This window comes from Chaetodon auriga, chromosome 11, assembly GCF_051107435.1.
Source record: "Chaetodon auriga isolate fChaAug3 chromosome 11, fChaAug3.hap1, whole genome shotgun sequence".
Lineage (NCBI taxonomy): Eukaryota > Metazoa > Chordata > Actinopteri > Chaetodontiformes > Chaetodontidae > Chaetodon > Chaetodon auriga.
In genome coordinates, this window is record NC_135084.1 from 15,084,839 (window position 1) to 15,112,328 (window position 27,490).

The window sequence follows — 27,490 nt, forward strand, 5'->3', positions numbered from 1 at the left end:
CTCTTTAGCATCTCAAAGCATCTGGCCTCAATTCAGACGAGAGAGGCTGCTGGAGAGAGGGGTGACCGAGGCCTCGAATTTTTCTCTTTTTCTCCATCACAGACACATATAACTTCAGAGGAACTCCCTGTGGGGGTTGACAGAGAGAGCAGCCAGCAATCTATTGAAACTGAATGACATGAAAGCAGCGACACAGCCCTGTGAAAACACTATGGTCATTTGGGGACACGGACTGTCAATCACATGCTTATTTATGGGTCCAGTGTGCTACTTTTACAATATGTAGCTTATTCATGCGTTGTCCTATTAGCTCCTCCGCAGAGACCGTTGGCTGGCTGAATAAATTGAGGTTGTAGTGTGTACATTTTGTGAATAAGACGAAGTATATGGCCGTGCCCATGTCAGGCTTCCCTATGCTATGTGTACTTAATTACTATGTAGACTGGAAGTACAGCTGTCATCTACATGCCACTCGTTCATCTTAAGAACACAGGCTGGGAATCATCCGACATTTTTTCATTTCGATTTCTTTCTTTGCAATAAAATAATGAATCCTGTGTAATTAAACTCAAAACAGCTACAGCAACCAGTGACGAATAAAAGGAAAGTTCCACCAGGCAACAGAAGTCCATAGTCTCTAGGTGCTCATCATAGTACATTTTTAAATGTAAATGCAACTTTTTTTTTAAATAATAAGAAAATACTTGACAGTTTTTGATACTGGACACATTTCAGTCAGCACCAGAAAGTACTGAGTTTGCACACTCAAGCCTAAACAGCGCTGGAGCTGAAGAGTGCTTGTTTGCAGTTGGCTGGCATGAGAAGAAACTGAGGTAACAGCATGTGAAAAGGGGGAAGATCCGGCTGACGTTCCTGGTCCCTTCCAAATGTTGGATTTTCCAGGAGATTTTTCCAGCCGCTGACAGTTATCCAGCGGCGGTCAGTGGTCAGACCCGCAGACACTGGAAATACCAAGGATACCAGTGGTAGAGACACAGGGATTAGTCTGGCCAGTGGACTACTGTTTGTCAGGATCGATGACCGCTGTAGCCTTAACCCATTGACTTGGACTTGATACAATAATTTGGGGCACTTACAATTTCTTATCAGTGCAAGAGCAGGTCAATTTTTCTGTAGCGTGGTGTTTACTGGAGTGTATTCTGGAGAAGCCAGGTGCTCAGGCCGTTCTGACTTCTCTTGTCCCAAATGAGAAGAGAAGAGTAAAGTTTTCCCTCCTAAACTTCCCTTCCTTCCCCCCCTGCTGCTTCGGCTGTATGCACAGTGGAGGGCCATTGTTTCAGTTTAGCAGAGGGCAGAGAGCAGAGAGAGGGGGCCTGTTATCTCACACTGAAAGCAACAACACACACTGACTGACAATGTGACCCATAATGTGAGGGAGAGCGAGGAGGGGGCAGTGACAGCAGTCTTGACTGCTTACTACCAGGCTTCAGTGAGGAGAAGTGGGCCACAAAATCTGAAACGGCTCAGCAAAGGTGTCACAGCTTTAGTGTGAAATCACTGATCATAGCTGAAGCAGAATATAAGACACACAATGCCACCCACCCACACACACAGACACACGCACATGCACACGCACACACACACACACACTCAGTGCTGCTAAATACAGCCAGGCAAATGAGTTCCACAGCAGCTGTTACATAAGCAGCGACGCCTCAGTTTAACTGTGCCAGCCTCGATGTATAATTCACTTCCACTCATCTGAGAAAATATCTGACATGGCAAAGAAGCACATGTGCAGACGTATTCAGACATACGGTCCGTGACGCTGTAAACTCGAGAAAGACGGAGGGGGGACGGGACTGGTGTGGAAAACACTCATTCAGCAAACTGAGCAGAAGCCAGGCCGACTTCTAATCTCTCGCTGTCTCTCGGTTTTCCTGTGTTTCTGTCTCCCTCCTTCACTGTTCCACCATGCCTCTCAACGGGAGGCTTTACATAAATACCTGGCATGACATTTAGCTCCACGGGATCACTGGAAACTGATGGAGCTAAAATCTGAATCCAGTTTTGAATCCTTTAACAAATCTTTTAGTTTGTTTAGTTCAAAAATATGTCCTGTTTTAAGTTCACTCCTACCCAAACCACAGATTTTCTCCTGTGCTGAAAGCCTGTAGGACTTCCACCACATATTTTGTCACTGCTCTGTGACATTCATTCCTGACACAGCGTTTGCTCCTCGCTGGGGGGCTCCGCTACAGCTGCAGATATAAAAACACCACAGCGGAAATATTAATTCTGCTTTATCATTCAGTGAATATCAGCTCAATAAGTTGCAGATTTTTCTGCATAGATGATGCACACAGAACAGCTACAGATCAGAACCTGATGGGTCACAGGATACAGTATAACACCATCGTTGGGCGGTGCACTCAAGTTATCAAATGTCACAAGGTCTTACTTTAACATGCTGGACTGGTCTCTCATTTGTCATGTGTACCCTCCTGCAAATATTGCAGTCTGAGGGAGAATGAGAGTGACAGATGAATGTGCAGTTAGAAAAATCAAAGTATTTTACGAGCTTGGAGCGGGCTCTAAAATGGAGCCAGTCATTGGACCTGAACCCGAAAATGAAGAGGACGAAAAGGAAAACCAAAGGAGAAAACTTCACTTTAACTTAACTGTATTTTAATACTGTACACATACACACAGGATACATACACAGGAAGCATGCGTCAACACAGTTGGAAAGGGTTACGTATGTAACCTGCACCATGTGACACACATTTACCTCATTTGTTTTGCTCAGAGGAGATGAGGTAACCCATCTTCTCCGTCTCTGTCCCCTCTCTCACTCCCCTCCACCCCAGTTCAACTTTACGTCAGCGTTTGCATCTCGACACCTGCACGTTGACAGCCGCTGTGTTTAAGGAGTGAAACGTCACTCCTCCCACCTCTGCCAAACTGCAGTCGGGGTAATTACAGTCTTCTCTCCACCGTGCTCTCAAATGAAACCCCAACATGACACAGTCAAACAGACAGCTCCTACAAAGAGTTGAGTGAATGACCGACTGACTGCTCTGACTATAAACACATCTGCTGACACATCACTCCTGAAGCCATAACAAAGTTGATGAGAAACTACAATATGTGGCCCGAGGCACACGAGGAGTCTTTTAATTACGAGAAGACTGAGTAGAAACAGCAGCAGCCAGAGTGCTTCGTCATCAGAAGAAACACAAAGATTCCCTTTGAGTCTTCTGCGTAACAACACCATTTGTACGGGTCGAACTCCTGAGATGCATCTTAATTGTCTGCTAGAAAAAAAAGATGCTTCCTCATGATCTTCGATGTGAGTGTGTGTGCAGACAGATTGAATAACACCTTCCTCCTCCTCCTCCTCCTCCTCCTCCTCCTCCTTCAGGCCAACTGTCCAGAGGGTGGGACAGCTTTTCTGAAGGCTGGAATTTCAAATCAATACCCCAACAGTCCGTAAAGAGCAGATTAGCCAGGGTCAGGATTAGAAAACCTGGGCTCGCACACTGCCAAAGCCTCACCATCCCACCTCAACAAATGCAAGCTACAGAGTCTGTTTGTCCCAGTCTGTGCAGGCCCAAAGTCTCCAGGGTCAGAGAGAGCAGCTACAGTCGTAACAACTTTAGAAAACTAAGTTAGCTGATGTAAGTTAGCTGCCTCTGAATCATCCAGCTGCCTTCAATCTCAAGTTTTCTGGGGATTCTTTATCATTATTTGATCATTCAGATCAGATTAGAGGCCCTCACCAACTTTTTGGCCTTCACTGGCATTCCTAAACTAGTTTCCAGTGCTGTTAAAATCAGTGGTTCCGTGTGAATTGGCCTGCCGAGCAACTTTTGTCTAAAACTCCTTCCGTTACACACCTTCCATTATTGGCATATCTGCAATCGACACCCTCTCAAGTGGCTTCACACTGACTCAAGGCGCTCATGAATACGAAGTTTCCTCGAGCCAATTTGCCTTCATGTAAACGAAGCCAAACTGGGATAAAGAGCAGGGTAAAGAGAGCCTGGGTTTGGAGAATTTAATACACACACACACACACACTTATGCAGAGACACACACACTCTCACTCCACACTCACCCCTGTGAGAGCCCTGCATCGCTGCCTCCACTTGTCTCTGTCTCTCTTGGAAAAAAAAAAAAAAAAAAAAAGAAGAAGCAAAAATCACTCCAGTCTCTGTTTGCTCAGATTCCTCCCGTCTCTCCTTCTTTTTCCCGTCGTCTATCTCTTCTCTGCTACACTCCAGCCTCCTGCCGTTGCCTCTGCGCCGCACCAGGACTTCATATCCCGACACGAGGACTTTCAAATGGAAGCCCCCTTATTTTCCTGTCCTGTCCTCTCCTCCTCCTCTCACTTCACTCCAATGTTCCTCTTCTCAGCTTTCCTTCCCTGCTGTCTGCCTTAGCACCGCCTCCCCCTCCTCCTCCTCATTCCTCCCTCCCCTCTCTCACTTTTGTCTGCCAGCCCCCTGCCTCTAGTTTCCCTCTTTTAACACACACACTCCTCTCCTCTGCCTCTCTCTCCTCCCCCCTTCTCTTTTTAGCCCGAGCTTCATCATCCCCTCCTCTTTCACACATATTCTCTGCATCGACACAATCCTGCGTCACATTGAACAATTTTGGAAATGTTATCCACTACTTCTGTTTGGTGGGTGTGTGTGAGGGCAGGTTGGCCTGTAGGCATCGGGGGGGACCTCTTACCCCCAATTTTCAGCATCTGTCATCTGGCTAAATAACAGTGCAGTCACAGCCAATTATCAAACAACACCAACTACATCAAGAGCTGCAGCCGCTACAGGGAGGGAGGGGGTGGGTCAACTCGCTCAGACGGGGTAAATTACATAACATCTTTCTGCTCATCTTTGCACACTCCACACGCTCTCTGGTGCACATGAAGGTGAGCATGAGGACGATTCAGCAGGTGAATGAATGAGCGTGAGAGAATGAGAATTGAGTGATGTGTTTGTAGCCGTTTGGTTGAAGGTGAAGTTCAGAGGGTGGGTGGTGCAAAGAAAAGTGTGTGTGCGGTGAGAGAGGCACACTGTTGCTACGCTAAGATGCAAACAGAGATTAGCTTCATTGTCATTTAATCAGTTGAGTTTGTCTACCATTTGATCTGATGCGGTGGTTCAGGCCTCTTCAGCAATTGGATGGATTTTCATGACATGTTGTAACGATGGTGGCCAGAGGAGGAATCCTAATGAAGTCTGACGATCCCCTGACTTTTCCTCTAGCGCCACCACAAGGCTGACATTTGTGATTTTCAAATTTCAGTTTGTCCAACACTTTTTGCACTTTTTACTTGCAAAACTAATAACATTTCCATCAACCTGAGCTGTACTTTGGGTTTATTGCTAATTAATAAATGTTTGCATACTAACACACTAAACTAATACAGTTACCATGGTATACATCAGCGTTGCGAGCATGTTAGCTGGCTGAAGTTAGCATTTTGCTCAGATCACAGCTGTGCCTGAGCGCATCCTCACAAAGCTGCTAGCGTGGCTGTAAATTATTGCTGATTATTTGACTATCAGAGATTGTTTAATAATTTTCCATGAACTGACTAATTGTTTCAGCACTAAGCTATTGGTGGCTATCTGTGTGGTACACAACACTAACCACTCCATGTTTACTGCTGTGTGTTTCCATGGAAAACCAGTAGGAGGGCTGAGTAATGCTGGACAAGAGTGTGTGTGTGTGTGTGTGTGTGCGTGTGTGTGTGTGTGTGTGTGTGTGTGTGTGTGTGTGTTTTCTCTCTCTTTACTGGAACTTCCCTGTACATCCCTCTTAGTCCCACGGCGGTATAACAAGTGAGAAGAGGCTTCACTTCTGCTCTCTGACTTGGCACTTTACTGCCATTAACACAGTCCACTTTTCAATGCTGAAAATACAACAACAGAAAGCTTTTGAGTCTTTTGTGTGTGCGTGTGCGTGTGTGTGTGTGTGTGTGTGTGTGTGTGTGTGTACAAGAGAGAGAGTTCTGTGTAACATGTTAAACCCTCACAACGGTCAGCACAGAGGAGGCTGAATGTGGCATTAAAGAAAGAAAAGTTCAAAGTGGTGTATGACACACACAGTGGAGACACCTCTCCTGTATATGTCACTTTAATTCATGATCCTAAATCAGTTTTCAGACCAACAAAGCAAAAACCAGCAGGTAAAATGCAAATTGAGTTAAACATCCATAGAAACATCAAGCTAATTCGATTACAACAGACAGTAAGCTAGTTAACGCCGTCTGTAACGTTGTGCCAAAGGTTGTCTTTTAACCTGATATCTGTGGTGGATGCGGTGGTGTCGAGATTTCCGACTGTAGTTTAACAGAGCCTATAATAGTGAGCAGAAGTTCAAAGACAAAACAAGAATAGGAACAAATGAAAACATACGCAGGCCGTGTCAGGTTATTAGAGCTTCTGCCTGCTGTTAGAAAGAACGCTGATGAGAGGCGCGAGACCGAACCAAGTTGCAGCTCTTAAAACCAAAACAAAGAGCTGAAAGATGCTAAAATGCTCTGCAGAGCTGAGGGGACCTGCAGAGTCAGGTGATAATTATCATCAAAACAACTAACCCATTTCACATTATGTAATTATTTTATCCATTGTTAATAGAAAAATATGGTTTAGTGCAGCTTTACTTGTCAAGAACACGAATCAACCAAAACTAAGGTGCTGAGTAGGACATAAACTGAGTCTTTTGTGTTCTGAAAGTGACCTTGCCTAAGCAGGCGGTGGGTATCATTGTGGGACAGCTAATGAAGGAAGGGGACAGCTGGGCTGGGACAAGAGGAAAAGACGGAGAGCAGAGGAGGCAGCAGATCTGTAATGGAGACGGTGGAAAGAAGAGAGGAAGACAGCTGCTGCTGTTTTGACCACACATTATTATCACCCCACATATCTTTCAAACTCTGCCCTTCACTGTGAGGCCTTGAGCTGATAGAAATGATAAGCGGCTAACGTCAGGATTCAGTGTCGGGTGGCTGCTCGTGGGCCAAAAGCAAAGCAAACTAAAACTTGGTTGTAGCTGTCCAACGCACACAGACACTGCTGAGGTTAGAAGAGGTTACTCTATGCTTTAAGTGTGTCGAGAAAATGTGTTGTAGAAGTAAATAAACACGCCCTCCCTGACTCCTTTGGGGACACCTGGCTACCGTATGGGACAACACGGGCTCAGCCACAAATTCCTGCCCCCTGACCCTTCATCCCCTCCTCCTCTTCTCCCTCCTCCCCCCGTGTCACACACTCCAACTGCCATCCATCTCCAAACCCAATCCCTAATCGGACACTTCAAAGATGGAGGTCAAGACCCCCATTTCCATAAATGTGTGTTTGTCCATGTGACAAAGTGACCAGAGCGGGTCAATCCAAACTGAGGCCACACCACCAAGTCAGACCAGTGATCAATGTCCCCGAAAGACAGACAACAAGAACAACACTGAAAGGACGGGAGGGAGACAGAGAGAGAAAGAACAAGAGAGGTAGGAGGAGTGGGGGATGCTTGAGTCAGCACATATTGAAGGTCAGCATCGTCAGAGAAGGGTTTTGTCTGCAGAGGGAGTTTTATTTTTTTGTACGGGTCTTTACCTCAGAGTGTCGCCCAGCGGTCTCCTCCTGGAGGTCTAGGGGAGAGAGGGAAGCGGCACAGAGCTCTCATCCCAGGACCTCGCTCCTCTATCTGCCTCTTCTCCAGCGCTGTGGCCTGAGGGAAAACACAGAGCGGTGATGTTAACCTGTTGACTCAAAATTACACTCAGCATTTGGATTATATTAAACTTGCAATAGCTTTTCTGACCACTTGGGGGCTCTGTTTTTGGTCTCTACCAACCCCTGAGGAAAATATCTGGCTCTGTAACTGCTCAATGACTGACTGACTCAGGCCCTGTTTACACCTGGCATTAACGTGTGTCTTGGATGATGCGATCACAGGTGGAGCTCTAAGTACGTCATTTCACACCTGGCAAGACAATGAGTCTCCGCTTGCTTGAGTGACCGCTTGTGATCAGATCTCACTCCCCCACTCAACATGCAAATAAACACGTACATCAATTCTGTTCTTTTTAACCTGCTGCCCAAACTGAAATCGGCATGCATGTTTGATGTGCACTCCAACCATGAGAATCCATTTTGCCTGTTGACAGCCTGATGCAGAGGACATCGGCTGAGTAGGTGGCCCAGGACACATCTGCCTACATGCTGCGGACAGAGTGCGGCCCAGACCGCCTCTGAACGTGGTCTGAGCGATCGGATCGCAAGGTTTCCTAAATGCGTCTTAGGTGCATTCACATCTGTACTTACAGCTGCCTACGTATGATGACATCACCCATGCATGTGAATGCCAGGTGCACACAGGGTCTTGTTTTGAGCCTGAGGAGGTAGCTACTCTACCCCCAGGCTAACACTCAACTAACAGCCATGTTTCCATGGTACAATCAGTGACACAGAAGAGAAAGAGGTTTGAGAGACCATAGTCATCCAACAACAACGCCATTGAAACTATATGAATTCCTCCAGAAGGCAAACATTTTCTAATGTAGTGAAGGGAGCTGAGTGGTCTGATGCAGTTGCTCCATCAGCCACGTTTCATAGCACATTGGTTCTACTGAAGACAGTAAAGACCTAACAACACAACAATAATAACAAAGTTTATTTATACAGCAATTTTCCGACAAAGCTACAAAGCGTTTTACATCACTCGGACGTCTCTGTCCAACTGATAAATTTAGAAGCCTATCTGAAGTGTGACTATTAGTTAGATCTGAGCCAATTTAAGTCTGTCTTTGAGAAACTGGCCCCTGAACAAGAATCCACACGCAACTGAAAAATACAACCAAAAATACCAAGCATCAAATGATGTTCCCAATTCTGACATTTTTTGATACAAACACTGACTTCACATAGAAAACATGCATAAATGTGAGATTGTGTGTTCCTCCTGCTTCTAGATTAGCTTGAATTGCATCTTCCTGGTTTTATGGGCTGCAGAAGAGACAAAGCAGAGCAAAACAAATGTCTGAGTGGACTTCAGATGAGTGAAAAAAGCTGTGAATTCCTGTGTGTTTGCTCCTCATATCCTCATTGCTATTGATATTCCTTTCCTTTCTAGTGTGTAAATATCTCATGTAGGATCACAGTTAAGACTAAAGTGACAATGCATTTATTCCAAAAGCCTTGTGAAGCTTGATTTAATCATTTCGTCACCCCCAGGTTGCCAATAAAAGAAAGTATGAGCTCCTCTGTTAGTGCACTGGAAGGTTTTAACTTCTTTTCCCATTAATGCTACATCACCCTCCCTTTTTCATTAATGCATTTTTATCATCTGATCTCACCCCTTCTTTCTCTCAGCTCCCCCACCACCACTTCTCCTCTCTCCATACAAGCAGCCGATGAGGTAATCAGTCAGCTTGTTACAGTCTGATAAGTGATACGATACGACTATTGATTTTGGCCCTTGCGGCCCGGTGCAGGGGTCAGTCCTGCCGTATCGCCCGGCTGCCAGGCCGAGCATGAGAGCTGCTTTCAGGAACCACAAACAAATGCTGACTGAGCTCTTTCACGGCTATTGTCACACGAGCTGTAGAAACACAGACAGTCATGCTGACAGATTTTCCTTCATAGAAATGGTATTGTCAAGGCAAACTGTGCCAGCTGGAGTTTGAAGTTGTGTTTTGGCAGCACAAAAAAAATTCCGTAACTTTGATCAACTATGGATGAAAACGCCATATGGCTCCCACATAAACTGAGGATTTCAGTATGTCTAAGTTTTAATGACAGCACCCCAGACATGAGGTAGAGAAACGTCAATGCGCATTGTTTTTCCCATCTACCAAACAACAGAAGCTCAACCTTGTCCATACAGATGCTACAAAAATGCTAATTCCATTTGGAAAACATAAGACATAATGCATAACCTTTTAAACAAAATCAATATACTCCATTTCATTCTGACAAATGATCACACAAAACATGATTATCGATTAACCTCTAGGCTTCCTTAGAGCTCTGACGTAGCTGATGTTCTCAAATTGCATCAATATGGAACAAACGTGTCGGCCTGTGTCTGCCAACAGAAAACCTCACAAACTTCTGAATGGATTTCCGTGAAATCTGGAGGTCAGTGAGGCTTTGGGTCGAGGTTCAACTGATTAAAGTGGCAATCAGGATCTGGGACTTCTGCCATTAGATGATTATTGTGTTCCAGTCATTTGAGGCCTGATTTGATGGTAGAGAGACACGCACTGATCGTATGAAGCTGTGTGTGGGGTAAAGACACCACTCTGTCCTAACAAGGAGCCCCCCCCCTCCCCAGGAGGGCAGATGGTCAGGGTCTTCCCTGAGGGACACAGAGTGGGATTGGGGGTGGAAATGGTGAGATAACAGGGTGAGGGTTAAGTTTATTGAGATGCCCCGACTCCCTTGGAAAGGTCAGGGGATCACCAGTAGGATTCATCCTCTGGGAGCCATGAACGTCTGTACAAAGATATTTCAGTCTGGACCAAATCATTGGCATCCCTACAACCATGCTGCTAGTGTGTCTAATAATCAAGGGAAGGTTTATACAAACAGTGATCTGCAGATACAGGCACATGAACTGTACTGTATGCGAGCGCGCACACACACGCACGCACACGCACGCACGCACACACACACACACACATATATATGCAAACATAAATACATAGATCAGACCTGGGCCCGATTATGGCCGGCTTTACATCTTTTAATTTTCATAAAATCCACTTCAGGGCCAAAAGACATGACCTGTGACGCTGCAATGATCTCTGTGGAGCTTGGAGTTCACTTACACACATGTGCATGCACACACACAAACGCACACTATCTCTAATCAGGAGATGACATCTCACTCTGCATGATGGGCTGATGTGAACCCATGGGTGCAGATTAGATAGAGATTTTTAATCCTTTAGATCACTGGTGGATAGATTACATCGCTACAGCAGCATATGTCCTCACTGCAGGGACCACACTTTAAGTGAGTACAATGACACTATGATTTAGGGTCGCACTCCCACAGGATGCTGCAGTATTAACTTCAGCTCAGGGCGTTATTAAGGTTATGCAGTCTGTGTGCCTCAGGTTCACTTTGTTAATCACAGTGCTTCTATCATTATAGTTATTGGGTTACTCCAGGTCTCTGCTGTGTATCACTGCTGTACTGATCGGGGAGGAGTGAAGGAGGGTGAAGGAGAAAGTAGCTGCCGTCACACAAAAGGCGTGGCTAAATCTGTCAAGGTGACTCTTGCAGAGGGAAACGAGGGAAAGAAACATTGAGCTCAGGTTTGAAAGAATGACAAACACATTAACACATTTCTGATTTTTGATTCCAGTGAATAACGTCCAGTGAGAAACATGTGTTGTGGCCAAACATGTTTTATGAGGTCAGAGTGACTTTGACCTTTGGCCTTTAAAATACATCAAAATACATAATCAGTCTATTTTGTGTTGACTGGCAAATTGATTAATCAACTAATTGCTTTAGCCCTAAAAAATAATCAGACAGGAATATCTGTCTTGGGCTAATCCAGTGAATTGCATACCACATAAATCACATGACTTCATCACTGTGGTGCAAAAACTCTGTTGATGCAGTACTGACAGAAAGCAAACCTCAGTGACTTCCAACATTACTCATAATAATCAATTATAGAACTGAAACAATTAGTTGATTTATTAATAGACAGAAAATTAAAGTTTCAGTCATTTTTCAAGCAAAAATGCCCCAAATTTTCTGGTTGCAGCTTATCAAGTCACACTATTTTCAGATGTTTTACAAATCACCAGTGAGAGGATAATGAAAACGATCAATAGCTGCTGCCCTCGACTGATACAACCTGAGATCTTTAAGTGACAGCCACCTCTGTATTGACTGACAGTGTGTATTGTTACATTACTGAGTAGACATATCTGTTCAGTAATGGAGCTGAGAAGTCAACAGTGCATTTTCTACACCAGAATAGAATCAATGGGAATAGTAAAACACTTCCCAGGAACAGAGCAGTCAGGTAATGCAATTTCTATGTATCTCTCTCTCCATTTTGGCTGTCATTAAGCAAACGCTCACATTGTACTCTGTGCCCGGCACTTTGCTGGCTGCCGCTGTCGTTTTTTCCAAGAAAGTGGAAAGCTGCTTTGTTGCCATAATATGCCCTGTGTGATGCTTGGCCCACTTTCCAGCCTGCTTTCATTGTGTAAGCACACATACATAAAACATGATTTGCTGCTTCAATTTCTGACTTTTATTCAGCAGGGATTTGGTGGCAGACAACATCAGAGCCATGAAAAGCAGAGCAGAGCAGCGGCGAAATGCAACTCTCCCTCTGATCCTCCGAGCGAGGGAGGGAAAGACGGATAGAGAGAGAGAGAGTTGGCCACGTTACAGAGAACAAGGTTTAATCACTGACCTCTAGACTTACAACCGAAGACAAATGGCCGTGATTAATGAGGGCCATTCATCTTATAGGTTAAGAGAAAAAAAACAACGGGAACTGCATCTGCCCATGCTGCTCTGATAGATCTATCTGCTGTATATATTAAACTCCAGTCCTGTCGGTTTGCACCTTGCTTCAGATCAAGGGGCTCAGGTCAGGCTCGGTGTAGATCCACTGCTGTTCACTAGAGGGCAGCCTGTCTAAGTCTGGCAACCGTCAGGATGGCTGTTCTTAATTAACAGTTTTTTCCCCTGATATTCAAGGAAGTACAAATAATAAGAGAGGAAATAACTGATTTTAATACCTCCTGTACAAATCTGGACCCTTTCCTTTATCTTTATCCAGAAATGTTTTATCCAAGAAAAGCATAAACTGAGACCTGAAGACAGTGTAAAAGTACCTACAGTATACAACAATATTAAAGTACAGAAGTATTACAAGGGTCACAAGGGTAGTCATCAGATGATTAATGAGGGTTTGAATGAGGAAAAATCTATGTTCTGCTACGGACATCTGTGTATTACTGTTTGGACCTTTCTTTCATTTTTGCTTTTTTTTGTGAAATACTGGATATTTTTATCACATTGGGCCCTGAGCAGTTATTTAAATTAGGGCTGAATGATTGAAAAAAAAAAATCATATTGTGATTATTTTGGCAGATATAGTAGTCACAAATTTAGTGGGAAAGGTAATTTTTGCATTTTATTTTCACAGAAAAAAACATAAAAATGATGATATTGTGATTTTTGCTGGCATCTGTACCAAACAAGCATGATCCCTGAAGTCTTTGCTTGTAAGGGAGTAGAATTAGCATAAAATGGAAATACTCCAGATACTTCAAAACTGCATTTATGAATACAGTACTAGAGTAAATGTGTGTCCACCACCTCCAGAGGAGAATGACCTCATCATGTACAGTACTCAATCCTCCCTGAAGTGAAGCGACTAATCGATACACTCCTCCTCCCGCTCTGCTCTGAAATGTTCCTCTGAGATATCAGATCTTAAGTCGTCCTTCTTGGTGGCCAGATTAGATGAGATGACATGAGAAGGGGGGAGCAGGGGCGGCGGCGGCAGCAGCAGCAGCAGCAGCAGCAGTGGTGGGTCAAATCTATCTTTGTCACCAATCTTAAGAGCAGCAGCTGATGCTCATCCACAGCTGCACACAATCAACCTCTGCTATAAAATTTCTTAGAGAAAAAAAAAAGGATGATCTTGCATGTTCACAGACAGCTGATGACTAATGAGCCTCTTCTGTGGGCAGGAGGAGCAAAAGTAGAGGAAATAAAGAGAGCGGGCGGGAAATTAACAAAGGAGAAAAAAAGGCCGTAGGAAAGTTTTCATTTGCCTTTTCAGAGCTTCAACTGCAACCAGAGCCAAAAGCTTTGTGTTGGCTTTGGTCTGTCTGTAGCTCTATCAGCCTGCTGCTGCTGCTGCTGTAGTTTGTCTGTCTGGAGGATGTGAATCATCTCCTTTCATTCACACACTTTGTCTCCTCTTATATTATTCTCCCAGTCTTCCATTATTTCAAATACATTTCTGTGCACGCGTTCTGTTTTTCTCAGCTTTAACAAGTGGGAACACAGTGTGCATGGGAAAGCTGCCGCAGGACGAGGGGGTTGGGGGGCCGCCAGATGAGAGATCTGCACATATTTCACAGAAACACAGTGAAGCACCTGTCAGCATCTGGCTGCACTCGAACTGTGCATTGTACTTAAACCTGGAGAAAGCTGAAATGAGACAAAGAGCACGAGAGCCGCTGCTGTCACGCTTCACGCTGGCTGCAGAAAATTGAAAGATTTTTGTCTCCATCGTGTTTCACCATCCATGAATACCGCAGGATGGTTTGTGCTGTCGCAAGAATACTAGGAAACCACTCTGAGGGCGCAAAGTGCTTCACAGACCAGTGGTGGAAGAAGTGCTCAGACTGTTTACGATGCAAAAACACTCCATTACAAGAAAAAGTCCTGCCTTTAAAATCCCACTTATGCAAAAGTACAGAAGCGTCATCAGCAAAATGTACTTAAAATCAAAATAAAAGTAATTATTCAGCAGAAGGACTCTGTTTAGTGTCATACTCTTATGTATTAACCTAACCCTAACCCTGGTCAAGGTGAAAACTACTCTCTATCAACACAGGTAGTTCAGTCCAGTGGTTCCCAACCTGGATGTCGGGCCCCTCCAAAGGGTCTCAAGATAAATCTGAGGGGCCGTGAGATGATTGATGAGGGTTGAAAAGTGCACAAATATGTATTCATGCTTCTGTAATCTTGGCTGTTTTGTGACATATTGGATCATTTGACCTCTTGAACAGTTATTTAAATGAAACCATCTGAGAAGTTTGGAGGAAAAAGCACCTCTCTGGTGGGACTGAAAACAACACACAGACATCTGAAATGTGACGAGAGACCCTACACATACTATTTTTTTAATAAGGTGTCACATTGCAAAAATGCCAAAAAAGCCAATGTAGTGTATTTTATAAGCTCATTACATTTTATTCATGTAATGTTTATCAGAGTGTAGCTGCCAGGTAAATGTGGTGCAGTAAAAGCACAATATTTCATGCTGACATGTTGTGGAGTAGAAGTGTAAAGTAGTTTAAAATGCAAACACTCAAGTTAAATACAAGGACTTCAAAATTGCACTTAAGACCAGCATTTAAGTAAATGTACTTTATTACTTTCCACCACTGGCACAGACGTGTCACAGCAGAGATGAGATGAAGAAAAAGAACATAAGAAGTGCTGATATTTGTCTTAAGCCTGGAGATGATTTCCCCATTCTGCCTCTATGTGCCACGTGTTGGGAGCGAATGCATGTCGTCTCTCTGCAGACGCCTCCACACATGCACGCTGTAAATGCTTGCGCTTATGCGTGTGTCTGTACATGTGTGTCCTCTGCCACAGTAAGTGTGTTATTGGAGCAGGGTGAGCCAGGGGCAGAAACAGCAGAAACAAACGAGGTCCTGTGCAACCCAGAGACTGTTCCATGAATCATCGAGGAACTTATACAGTAGCTGGCCAGTCCTCGCAGCCTTCAGCTCACAGTTAATAACTTCCCATGCAATGTTTCTCACAGTGGGCTGATTAAAAAAACAAAAACAAAATCCATCTGGCTTTTGGCATATTCCACCCCAAAAACACAAATAAATATAAGTGGACTGTGAAAATGTGTTGCTGACACTTAACATAAAAAAATAATGCAATTTTTGTGTAGCAGAGCCAAATCTGGGACCCAACAGGCATGAAAATAAACCAAAATCACCCTGAGCCAGCACTGCTACACAAAATACTTAATAAACTAAAAAAGGTTATTTGCAGAAACACTGAGCACCTCCTGCATTTACTGTCTAAAACCAGAGCCATTTCCTCTGCCTGTGACTCAGTTAGATCATGGGTGTGTTTGTGTGTGTGTATGTGTGTCTTTGCCTGCAGCAGATACAATAACCAAGTGCACTGATGTCATCCAAGTCAGCCAGAAGGGAAGCCCACAGTTAGATGTAGTTCAGGGAACACGTTTCTCTCTCTGAAACACACGCATTCACCTGCACGTGTGCTTGTGGCTGTGTGTATGTGAGAGACGGGGAAGAAAAAGGAGAACACAGATATGCAAATGTGATGCAAGAACAACAAAAAATAAGGACTTGAAGGACACGGAAGATGGTGCACAGTTAATTTATTCTCGAGATTAAGAAGTAAAATCAGGTGGAGGGTGTACTTTGTCGTACGGTCTCCGCGTTTGATTCTGCTTTAAATTGAACACATCGCTCTCTGAAGTGCGCCATTTGCCTCAAAAGACAAAATCTTTTCATCCGCTGAGCCGAGCGGCACGCAATTTCGCCCACGTTTCACAGCATATTTATGTCAGACACTGTCTGACTGTTAACTCCAGCACCTCAACACCTTGCACACACACAAACACAAAGACAAACACGCCGTCAGATCCGTCGGTGTGTAATTCTCTTTTACTCGTACTTCAGTGGCAAAGGTCAGCGTGGCCACGTTTTCCTGAGAGCCTGTATTTACACCCTCAGGTATATATAGTATGTGTGTTTGTGTGTGTATAGAGCTAATGGAGACTGACATCAAGACTGACATGGATGCTGAGCTGTGCTGCGCTGGGCCAGGCGGTCTAACCCAACAGCAGGGATAAACTATAAATAGACTCATCCACCCCCTACACTCCCCCTTTTTTCTCCCGTTTCCTCTTTTCCTTTTGCTTTATCTGCAGACTTTTTACTACATTTGCTCTCTTTCAGATTTTGCTTTCTATATCCTCCACCAAATCCAGGCACCCCCTTCCTAATTTTTGCCCCCTCACCTTTATTATCTCCCCTCCTCATGGTCTCTCCGAATCACCCATTTTCAGTTTTCATCTTCTAAGATGGGTACGAAACAAAGATCCAAAATATTGGAATAACAAATAGGCCAACACCAATCCTGTGATCTCAGAGGAGGGGGGAGAGCTTGAGAGATGGGGGAAAAGGAGGGAGATGGGCTAGTTAAGGGGGGAGATGGGGGAGTTGGAGTTATGTAAGCGAGGCTAATCCCCTCCCAACCCTGCATCGTAAATGAGATAGGATGACACTGGCCTCATTTCATCCGTTCATCTCTGCATCCGCCGCCGCCGCCACTACCCCTCCAAACCACTCCGTCTTCACTGTAATCTATCTGATCTTTGACAGCAGACTGGAGCTACGTACGTTTTATGCAGGCCAGCAAATCCGGGTCTGCCGACAATGAGCGGATGTTTGAGATGCGTCCCTTTCTCCCACTTTACTTTACTCTCATATCAACGGCAACATCTGATTTTAGAAAGCTCTGTTATGTAACACATGACAACCAGGACAGCGAGGAAAGGAATGAGACAAAGTCCTGTTCAGCAAACTCCATCGACAACAACTCTACATATTCCAGATCCTTTCTAGGATCAGATTCCAGACATTCATGTTCTAAAAGTGGAGCTCGGGACATTTCTTCAAACTTTGATACTAGACAAGGCTTAGCTCCCTCATGACATGACCCTCACCAGCCACCACCCCTCCAGCCCCTCTCCTCTCAACTCTAACCCGACAGTCTGACCTCCCCTTGACCCAGTCCCCTCTCACACGGCGCCCAGACACACTAATCTGCAGAGGTATGTTTTGCTCCAAAGGGTCAACAAGGCCAGAACCATCTCAAAGGAAACATAAGATATCGCGTTGCACGTAAATGTCCTCGGTTTAAAATGATCTTCTGCACCATGTCTAGCACTAATTAGCAAATGTTAGCATGCTAACACACTAAATTAAGATGGTGAACATGGTAAACATTATACCATGACAAGTTAGCATAACTAAATTTAGACATCTGAGATAGAATGAAAAGCAGTGTTTTGCTGCCCTCTCTGGCCAAATAGAATACAATATGACAGAGTGCCTTCACTGTCATTGCAAATTGTGTAAAGAAATTCACTGTGCATCTCCTAAAATGGCTAATTTGACGATTTGTACCAAATGCTACTGCACTGAATGCGATATGATTATATGATGACTGTGGAGTGTGGAATGTTGTGATGATGTTGGAGGGGTGACGGCGTTTTGTGGAGTTCAGTTCAATGACGGCTCTGGGGTAAAAGCTGTTTTTGGGCCAGGAAGTGCGGGTCCTTAAGGCCCTGTAGCACCTTCCAGATGACAGCAGAGAGGAGAGATGATATGGGTGAGCTGCATCCTTCAGAACGCTGCCGGCTCTGCGGAGACAGCGTGATCTGAAGATGTCTCCTAGTGCGCACAGGGGAAGTCCAATTATTTTCTGGGGTGTTTTTTATGACTCTCTGGAGTGCTCTTCTGTCTGCTGCTGAACAGTTGGCATACCATACTGCAATACAGTATTCCAGTACACTCTCTATAGAGCTGTGGCAGAAGGTCACCAGCAGCTTCACGGTCAGGCTGGTTTTCCTAAATGTCCTTAGAAAGTAGAGCCGCTGCTGAACTTTTTCTCTTTTTTTTTTTACCAGAGCAGTGGAGCTGACTGTCCATGTGAGGTCCTCTCACAAACTGTATTAACTGTAGATGCAGTCTCTGTGACATCACAAATTAGCTATGGAGACCAACGTGGCTGTGAACATGTTTATTTCTGCTGTAAAGTTTGGCATTTTATTATGGGGGTCTATGGGGATGACTCGCTTTTGGAGCCAGCCTCAAGTGGCCATTTGAGGAACTGCAGTTTTTGGCACATCCGTGTTGCTTTCTGCCCCTGAGGTTGCTGCTTGGGTCCTCTGTGATGTGGGTTCCAAGAAACCTGAAGCTGGAAACCTTCACTTCTACTCCTGCGATGCTTAGAGAAAGGTCCTTGAAGTGTCTCCTAAAGTCTATGATGAATTCCATTTTTTTATGTTCAGTGATAGATTGTTTTCTGTACAGCATCCTGCCAGTTTGCACACATGTAAGCTGTCTGGTCCCCATTTAACAGTCCCACCAATGTTACGTCATCTGCAAATTTAATGATTGTGTTTTAGAGCTGTGTGGGGATGCAGTCATATGTACACAGGGAATAGAGGGGACTCTATACTGTCTGTGGGCGGTTGGATAGCTAATCCTTGATCTACATGCACAGTGAGTTATTAAGACTCATCACACTGTCTGTATGAGCAAGGTACACTGGAGGAGGATTCCCAACCGGAGACACCAAACTTTTATTTAATGCATCAGAATAGATTATTACTGATCTTTAGGGCATTTTTAAATAGTTTAGTAAACCCATCCACCTCTCCAATCCGCCAATCTGCTCAGACGGGACGCTCTACTAAACTTTGACCTACTTCTGTCTGCGCTGACAGGGGCAGGGGCAAGTGGGGGGGGGGGGGGGGGGCACCAAGACCCCAAACACCAAACACAGTGAGCTTCACGCTGATCCGGCCTGTTAATAATATGAATATCAAAGCCTTATTTGGACAATACATCTTTTCAATGTCAAATCGCAGAGGGATGCTGAGAGAGGCTTGAGGACGCGTGCATGAGAAAGAATCACACTGGACTCATTGTTTTGCACATTTAAAATTCAGCTGGACACACACACACACACACACACACACACACACACACACACACACACACACACACACACATACTCTGTATATCTCATGCTGAGGACTTGATTTCACTTTTCTGCTGATGAGCCACAAGACAAACCCCGTCCTTCATCTTTTTTATCCGTACTGTGTCTCTCATTTCCAAGAAATCTCACTCAGCAGATGGACACAATCCTCCATAACCAATTCTCTGCAGGATAATGCAGAGCAGACAAAGGCACGGAGACACACAACACCTACAAGATTCAGCTCTGTCAGTCTGAGCCCCCTGAAACTGAGCTGAAACCAGTGACAGCATCACTTCATAAACTGCAACTATGTTTAAAATCTGCCAAATGTTTCATAAGCGCAGGCCAGCTTCCAGGCCAGCTGAGGCCTGGCGATCCATGTGCAACGGGACCGCTGGGGGATGAGGGCTGGCTCGGGTGAGAGGGTGGTGGGAGTTATGTTACCAAGACCACGGCTGGGACAGCATCCCAGAGGTTCCTGGAAGAATTCTGGGAACATCGGGGCCCAACATGTGAGTATGAGAAAGAAAGAGATGGAGGCATGGACGCTGAGGGGAAACATCTGTCAGCAATTAAAAAGGAGGGATCAATTCCATAGTTTCACCACTGAGAGTACGGTATGCAGAGATACGCCGGGGTCACGATGTAAACACTCTCTCATGGTTGAAACTTCCCAGCCCCCCGTCTTCCTCTCCTCTCTGCCTCCACGAGACAAGCTGGCCACAGTTTACCCAAGCGAGTCAGCTGACGCAGGAAGGGGGAGGGGCGTCGTGTGGCACGCATTCTGCCGAGGGGTCATCTGGCAGACGCATCCTCTGAGCTGGCTTCACTCTGCTGAGCAAAATGCACAAACACGCGGACAAGTAGCTGGCCAAGAGGGTGGAGGAAATCTAATCTATAAATCAGACACATGTCCAAACAACTGGGTGTCAACAGATCTTTGCTTATGTTATTAGCTCAGAGGTGCCCCGCTGCAACATGCTGCGCTGATTCAATTCTGCTGAGGTAGTTGTTTCAGACAGGGTTGAGAAAAAATGGAAGACAAAATCAGAGGCTCCTCTAAAAAATCCTGAGGAAATCAGAGCCAAGCCAAACCAGCAGGGGACGATGAGCTTTTAAAGAAGATCAATAATTCATGTTTTGCTTCCCTTGCTGCCACAAATCAGGTTTTCAATAGAGGCAAATCAACAAACAGCTTAATCAATGGGGCTCTCACTTGTGAGGATGCGAGGCGTTGTTAGTCACGTAAAGAACTCAACTCTGACAGGAGATTTCTTCTCTGATTTCGGGCTAGAAGAGGAAAAATGTCTCTTGACTTAACAATTCCAAGAGGCCAGAATGGGTTTTCTCACAGAGACGAGACGGCTACCAAAGAAAACATCTCACTGTTGCAGCTGCAGGTCGTCTCCAGCCAGTCCCCTCCTCGACCTCCTAAAACCGTTCATCTGCTACCGGCCAATGAGCCCCAATTCTGGGCCGAATGCTTGTGTCATCCATCAGTCTTGTGTTTGTGTGTATCTGTGTATGTGTGGTCTGCTGTTTCAGCACTGGCCATTTCGGTCCTCATACATCAGCCTCCTGACAGCAGTGAAGTGACGCTTTGTGACATATGAGGCCACTTTACCTTCTCCTCGGAAGGAGAAAGAGAGAAAGGGAGGACTGCGCTCAAACAGATGAAAACTGTTTCTGTGTAGTGATGGTGCTCATATTTTGCATGCAGGACAGCTGCTGCATTTCTACGCGGCCAAGGTTGATATCTACTTATTGTCACATCATGAGGACTTCAAAGTGCATTTTCAGCAAGTAATTGAAGTTTGTCTACAGTATCTTTGAGGTGCAGTGAACAAATACACGAGTGTTGAGCAAATACAGTTTGATTGGCCTACTAATGGCTGTTTGGAGCAGTTGGCAGACTTCAGCACTCCTGGTTCTAATGTGATCTGTGCCAGAGCTCTGCCCACTAATGTCCATTATACACAGACTTACTCCACTCGGCATTGATTCTGTGTCTCCTTACAGACTGTAAGGGCTTTCAGAGCCCATCTCTGCCTGCCATCTCAGCTATCAGATTCCAATGGCAATTTAATTGACCTGCAATCTACTTACGCAAAGGAAACACATTTTGAGTCTCCTTCGTGTTGAAAAAGGGTTCTGCAAGAGTGTGATAACAGACAGGCAGTGTGCAAGCTCGTGGGGAATTTTGAGCTTTTGGTGTGTTTTTGAGACTGTAAAAGTCAAAGGGGGATAATGACAGGCTGAGCTTGGCTATGACAGGCCAGTGTCAGAAGTGGTCCACCCAAGTCTGTACAGCCACACCTTGGGCCTGATGAAGGCTGGCCACATGTACTGGTGAGCTCCTATAGCTCCACCTTCTACGTCATTAGTTAAGCAATCCATGCTAGTGGCTCTGGGAGGCACAGCGGCGCTCTGAGGTAAACATTAGCATCGGCGTGCAATGACAACACAAACACGATGATGTTTAGCAGGTAAAATGTTCACCATGTTCGCCATCTTCATTAGCATGTTAGCATATATTAAAGACAATGTCCCTGCTGAGACTGACAGGAATGCCATTAGGATTGGACAAAAAGATGAAAAGTTGAGGGATCACTTAAGTTATTAAAATAAATTAAAATCGGGATCAAATTCCATGAGAAACTGTCCAATAGTTGTTGAGATATTTCACAGAAAACCAAGAATTTCAAATCATTGCTGGTGACCTGCACAAGTTCATGTCAGAAGAGCTTCATAAACATCAAAACCAGTTCTGACTTTAAACATAACTCTGCCAAGAAAAAAGTGCATACTTCCACTTCTCTATCTTTTTTGTATTCATGGCAGAGATGACTGTATTTGAGTTTGATTGCACTGCACAGACCTGGTCATTATCCTCAATACACAAGTGACGGCCTCCACTGCAATCACTCACCTAATGAAACGTTTTTCCATACAGAGCCTGCATAATGTTAAGAGTCTGAATAACCTGGATTTAAAACGTCAGCATCAACACTTCATTCATTCATTTTGAGAGATTTGGGAAATTAACAAAGAAGCAGCTCACCTGGCTTTAGACGTAGAGGCTCAGAAATGCAAAGAAAAATCCTCATTTTATCCCTTTTAAGATTCATTTTTTGCAATGATTTCAAATAACAAACAGATTAGTTCAATAGAAAGGAATTGCAGAAGAGGATGGGTTGTTGTGCCACACTGTTTATGCCTCCACGTGGGTGCAGGAAACAGTCACCAATGCCTCTTGGTTTTTCTTTCACATTGCTACTGTAAGAACTCACTAATTTTACTGGGACCCATCAAAAACCCAAGAGCTCATAACATCAAATTAAACTTGTTAACTCTGGAAAAATCCTCAGATAACCTTAAAAGCTTAATGAGGAAATTAAATGATATTATTGATTCGAGCAGATGGGCCTCTTTAAAAGTTCCAATCTTTAATTTCATTGTCAGACCAGTTAACTCTTCTGGCAAATAAGGCAGTTTAGTGAACTCCAACTGGGCTAAAGCCAAGAAACAGTAATAGAAAACACCATTTCCTTTAACAGCGTTAACACCAATTTTACACAAAGAAATTCTCAATGTGAAACTCTGAAAGCATAAAAAGCTTAAAAGCTAGAGATGATTTGTCATTATGGAACTAAGCAATAACAGGCATGAGATGAACCACCTCCCCCTCCACCCCCAGTGTTTTCTACAAGAGGAATGGTACATGTTGTGTTGTTTATTTCTGGTCAGTGTAAAAATCTCTGGAATGCAAGTAGATGAAATGTGTCTACAAATGTGAGATTCATTTAAATTAACACTTCAGAACTCATTTTACTGTCAACTTTAGGAGTTTCACAGCCTATTGTGCACCTCTCTGACCTGACAGATGAACAAATCCACCTGCTGCTGTGTCTTAAAGTGCAAGACGCTTCAAAATGCAGCACATTTGAAACTTGCCTATAAAACAAATAATTACTCTGCTGTATTGGTTGATGACTCTGGAAATAAAAAAGTGCATGACTATGCAAGAAAAGCCATTAGTGATGTTGTTGCTACACTTTCAGTCCAGAACTGGGCCTTTTAAAGCAGGAAAAGAAAGGTCACTGCAAACTCAAGCAGCTACTAATTACAGTGTCCCATACAGGGGTAGTGTGTGTGTGTGTGTGTGTGTGTGTGTGTGTGTGTGTGTGTGTGTGTGTGTGTGAGTCTGACTGACAGCTTGTCTCTGCCCTGCTGTGCTCCTGCTCTTGTCCCGTTTTAATGGGCTGACAGCGAGAAACTGTGATGGAAATCTCACCCGCTGTTAGACACATCACAGCTGAGGATCTCAGAACCAACATTACTCGCACTGCAGACTGTTTCCAGACAAAAAAGTGCTCAGGTGACGCTGACCTGCTGCAGAACAACAAACAGACCTGCTTGTCTGACAAATAACTTGAGATACGAAATGGGTTTAACAGGGGGAGACGTAAGATAAAACTAAGAAAACATATCTGTTGAGCTCTTCTGAGTGCATCGTTCCCTTCATGGAGTTAAAGGCTCCTGTGTTGCCTTCACATACAAGATTTTCACATGAAAGCTCAGTACTGTGCTCGACAGTGAAAGGCAATTCCTGGTTTGTCTCAAACGTACCTACAGTGGCGTTAAATAGGAGCAGTATGAGGCAGAGATTCTGTTGTGTAAGGCTTCTGCGGTCTACGTTACATCACGATGGATGACAATGAACTAAATACGCCGACATGCTACTTGCATGCTTTTAATCACGTCCACCACTCATCATCGTCGTCATTGTAGCAAAATGAAATGGCAGTCCGTCATCATTTCAATCCCAGATGGCTGGAGAGGCATTTAGCTAATGAACATCACAGGTGTGGATCAGATTTTTCTCTCTATATGCATCAGTTTAACATGGGATATACTGTGCACGGCTCAATCTGGGATTTTCCTTTAATTTGTTATGTAAGAGTGCTCCCGAGTGCACAGATGTGCCCCCGTGTGTCCACTTTTGTGCGCTATTTTCGGCTGAGATTATCTAATGAGCAAATTAAGCCGCAAAAGCTGCATTCTGAACAGCAGGCGTGTCTTTAAGGTTTCAGCATCTTCAGAACAAGTGCTGGCAGATGCGCATCAGCTGTGATTGTGCCTCTAGCTGTGTTCTAGTTTCCACTCACACATATTTGTCAACTCAATGCAGGCATGAATGGAGATGACGGGAGGTCGGTTTGTTCAAGAGTAGAAGCAAAAGGCTGAAAAAAAGCAGTGAGGGAGCAGAAAGAAAAGACAAGAAAAAGGAGGTGTTTTAGGAGCACACGCTATCAAAAGCACATTGACCGTGACTTTGGTCCCCCCCCCCCCAGGGCTTCTTGTCCTGTGAAGGAGCCATGTGATAAAAATGATCTCTCAGCATCACACCCCTCCTCCCCCTACCTGCCCTCTGTCCGCCTCCTTAGCTGCTCCAATCCTGATCGCCTGACAGCTTGGTTATCACCTCCCACCACCACCAACTCCCCTGTCTCCCCCTTCTCTCTCTGTATGTGTCCTGCCACCTTCCTCCCTCCTCCTCCTCCCCCCTGCCTGTACTGCACTGTGCTGTGGTGACAGAGCAGGATGATATAGGGTCTCCCAATGAGATGGCATGATGCCTGAACACTAAGTTAACATCTGTGCAGGAGAGAAGGGGGCACGTGTGTTCAGAACATTTAAGAACCCACGTTTGCAGCGTGCAGGCAAGCGTGTGTGCTTGTCTTTGTGTTTGCATTCAGCTGAAGTCTCATAGCTGTGACAACATGACGTCCAACCCATCAATCAGCTGGAGGGAGGGTGTTCACCACAGATGAGAAGGAGACGGAGAGGATCTCAGGCATGCTGCTGCTCCTTCGCTGTTAATATATATCTGCTCCTGCAGGGATTATTTATGGTCCAATAAGACCCTGGGCGTTTCCAGTTCAACTGCTAACTAATCCATATATTAAAGTAGGCCTTGAGAGCATAAAACAAATGGCGCTAAGGTCTCTCCCTCTTTGTGTGACCTTTGCTTTTCATCACATTCCCTTCATCTTCTCAGCCACAGATATCAAGCGAGAACTGCCAAAACATGAAAAGTGGCGTGCAACAACAGCTGTGTGTGTGTGTGTGTGTGTGTGTGTGTGTGTGTGTGTGTAGATGTGTGTGTGTGCCAGTTGCAAGGGGCAGCCGAAGCCCATTCACTGAAACAGCTGGATGGAGATAACAGAGCAATGCTTATTCTCTAGTTTCTATTACCCCTTCTCTCTCTCTCTCTCTCTCTCTCTCTCTCTCTCTCTCCCTCTCTCTCTCACACACACACACACACACACACACACACACACACACATACATAGAGTCGTGTTTCTGTCTCTTTTGGGGACATTACATAGGCTTGCATTCATTTCCTGGAGACTTACCCTAACTATGACTACTACTTGTCTAACCCTAACCCAAGTCTCCACCCTAATATTTAATGATTTACACTATGGGGATTTGCATTTTGTCCCCATAAGAAAGGCAAGTCCCCACAACATGACTGTGTAAACACATTTTTGTCCCCACATTATGAGTAATACATGGCCACACGCACCAGTTCTTGAGGAGAAACAGCTGAATTCAGTGCAGAAAACTGCAGAAACTGGTGGGAAAGCTAAGTCACTGCATTAACTGGATCAGCTACAGATTATACTCAAGTACTTTAATCACTCAAACAAGTCAAACTATCAATAACCAATTAATCATGTAACTTAAGTCCATGCACACTCAAACGCAGCACTATTAATTCTATAACTTAGTATTATCAACCTCCACACCGACAGAAATGTATATAAACCACGCTTGTTTATGGGTATTTTTGCACAATTTAGCAATAACATCAGTGAGTAAGTTTCTCTCATCCTTCACTAGATGTGTGAAAACGGTATAAGAAAGCTTTACAACACAGCCAGTAACTTTGCTGAGCCCTCCTGATGGAGAAAACGGCAGAAAAACACAGACTTTCCCACTAAATCACTGTTGCACGTTGCGTTTTGAACTCACCTTAAGCAAGATGTTCCTCACGCGCAGCACGCACCGCAATATTTCCCGCAACAGTGAACGTATCCCCGCTGCAACTTTTCTTTAATAAACAGGAGCCAGCTCAAAAAGAAAAACCTCTTCCTCTCCTCTTCTTTCCTCTCTGTAGTTACGGTCTGCTCCGTCTCCCCAACCCGTCCAAGTCCACCGCAGCTCGGTGGGTCCGCTGCTGCTCCGCCGCTGCTGCTCAGGCTGAGTGTGTTTGGTATTATCACCGGCGGAACACGGTCGGCTGCTCTGCGGGGCGGGCTGACTCTCTGCTCCGGCAGGGGCTCGACTACTGATCCACGGAGTGAGGTTTAGGACCAGGGAAGGAAGGGCCAGGGGGTCCGCAAGGGGGGGATGCGACCACCGATGAACACATCTCCTTGTAGTACTTTGTGTTTTTGAAGTACAATTTCCATTGAAGTCTTTCACTCTGGATGCTGGTTTTACACCTTCTGTCAGTGTAGTTTGTGCCTTTTCAGTGTTTTGAATTTTGAATTTTGAAAGTGTTTTTAATCTGACATGTTTCTTTATTTTAACTGTACAGCTGCTGTCTGCTGTACCATTTGATACACTGGCAATTAAATATTCAACGAAGGTGAACTTGAGGTAAAAAGAGGACTTTATTCTACAGATCAGCTGCAATCAGAAGATGAATAAGGCTGAGGTATAAGCTGAGGTATGCCATGTGTCATGTTTGGGTCCCACCCATCAGGAGCCCCCATTCAGGCAAAGGGTTGCACTGTCCATTTCTTGACTTAAAAGAAGTTTTAAAATCCTTTTAAATAGTTTTTTCAGGTCCTGTTTTGTATTATTTCATTCATTTCTATGTATAGTTGGCAGCTGTGTCACGTTGTTTTGAGGAAAATGGATCAAAGCTGCTTCCATTCCTCAAATGCTGGTT

The 27,490-nt window shown here is 44.6% G+C and overlaps 1 protein-coding gene across 2 annotated transcripts in view; it reads right to left on the reverse strand.

Moving 5' to 3' along the window:
• lzts2a (leucine zipper, putative tumor suppressor 2a) overlaps positions 1-26,880 on the reverse strand; it is a 41,067-nt gene extending 14,187 nt beyond the window's left edge. The window contains exons 1-2 of one of the 2 annotated variants that reach the window (XM_076743027.1): positions 26,566-26,880; positions 7,584-7,698 (exon numbers count right to left, since the gene is read on the reverse strand). The gene's annotated coding sequence lies outside the window, so the exon portion shown is untranslated. Of the gene's footprint in view, positions 1-4,081; positions 4,377-7,583; positions 7,699-26,565 lie in introns of those variants that run through there. The other variant, XM_076743028.1, reaches the window with a different exon arrangement.
• Positions 26,881-27,490: the final 610 nt, after the last annotated feature.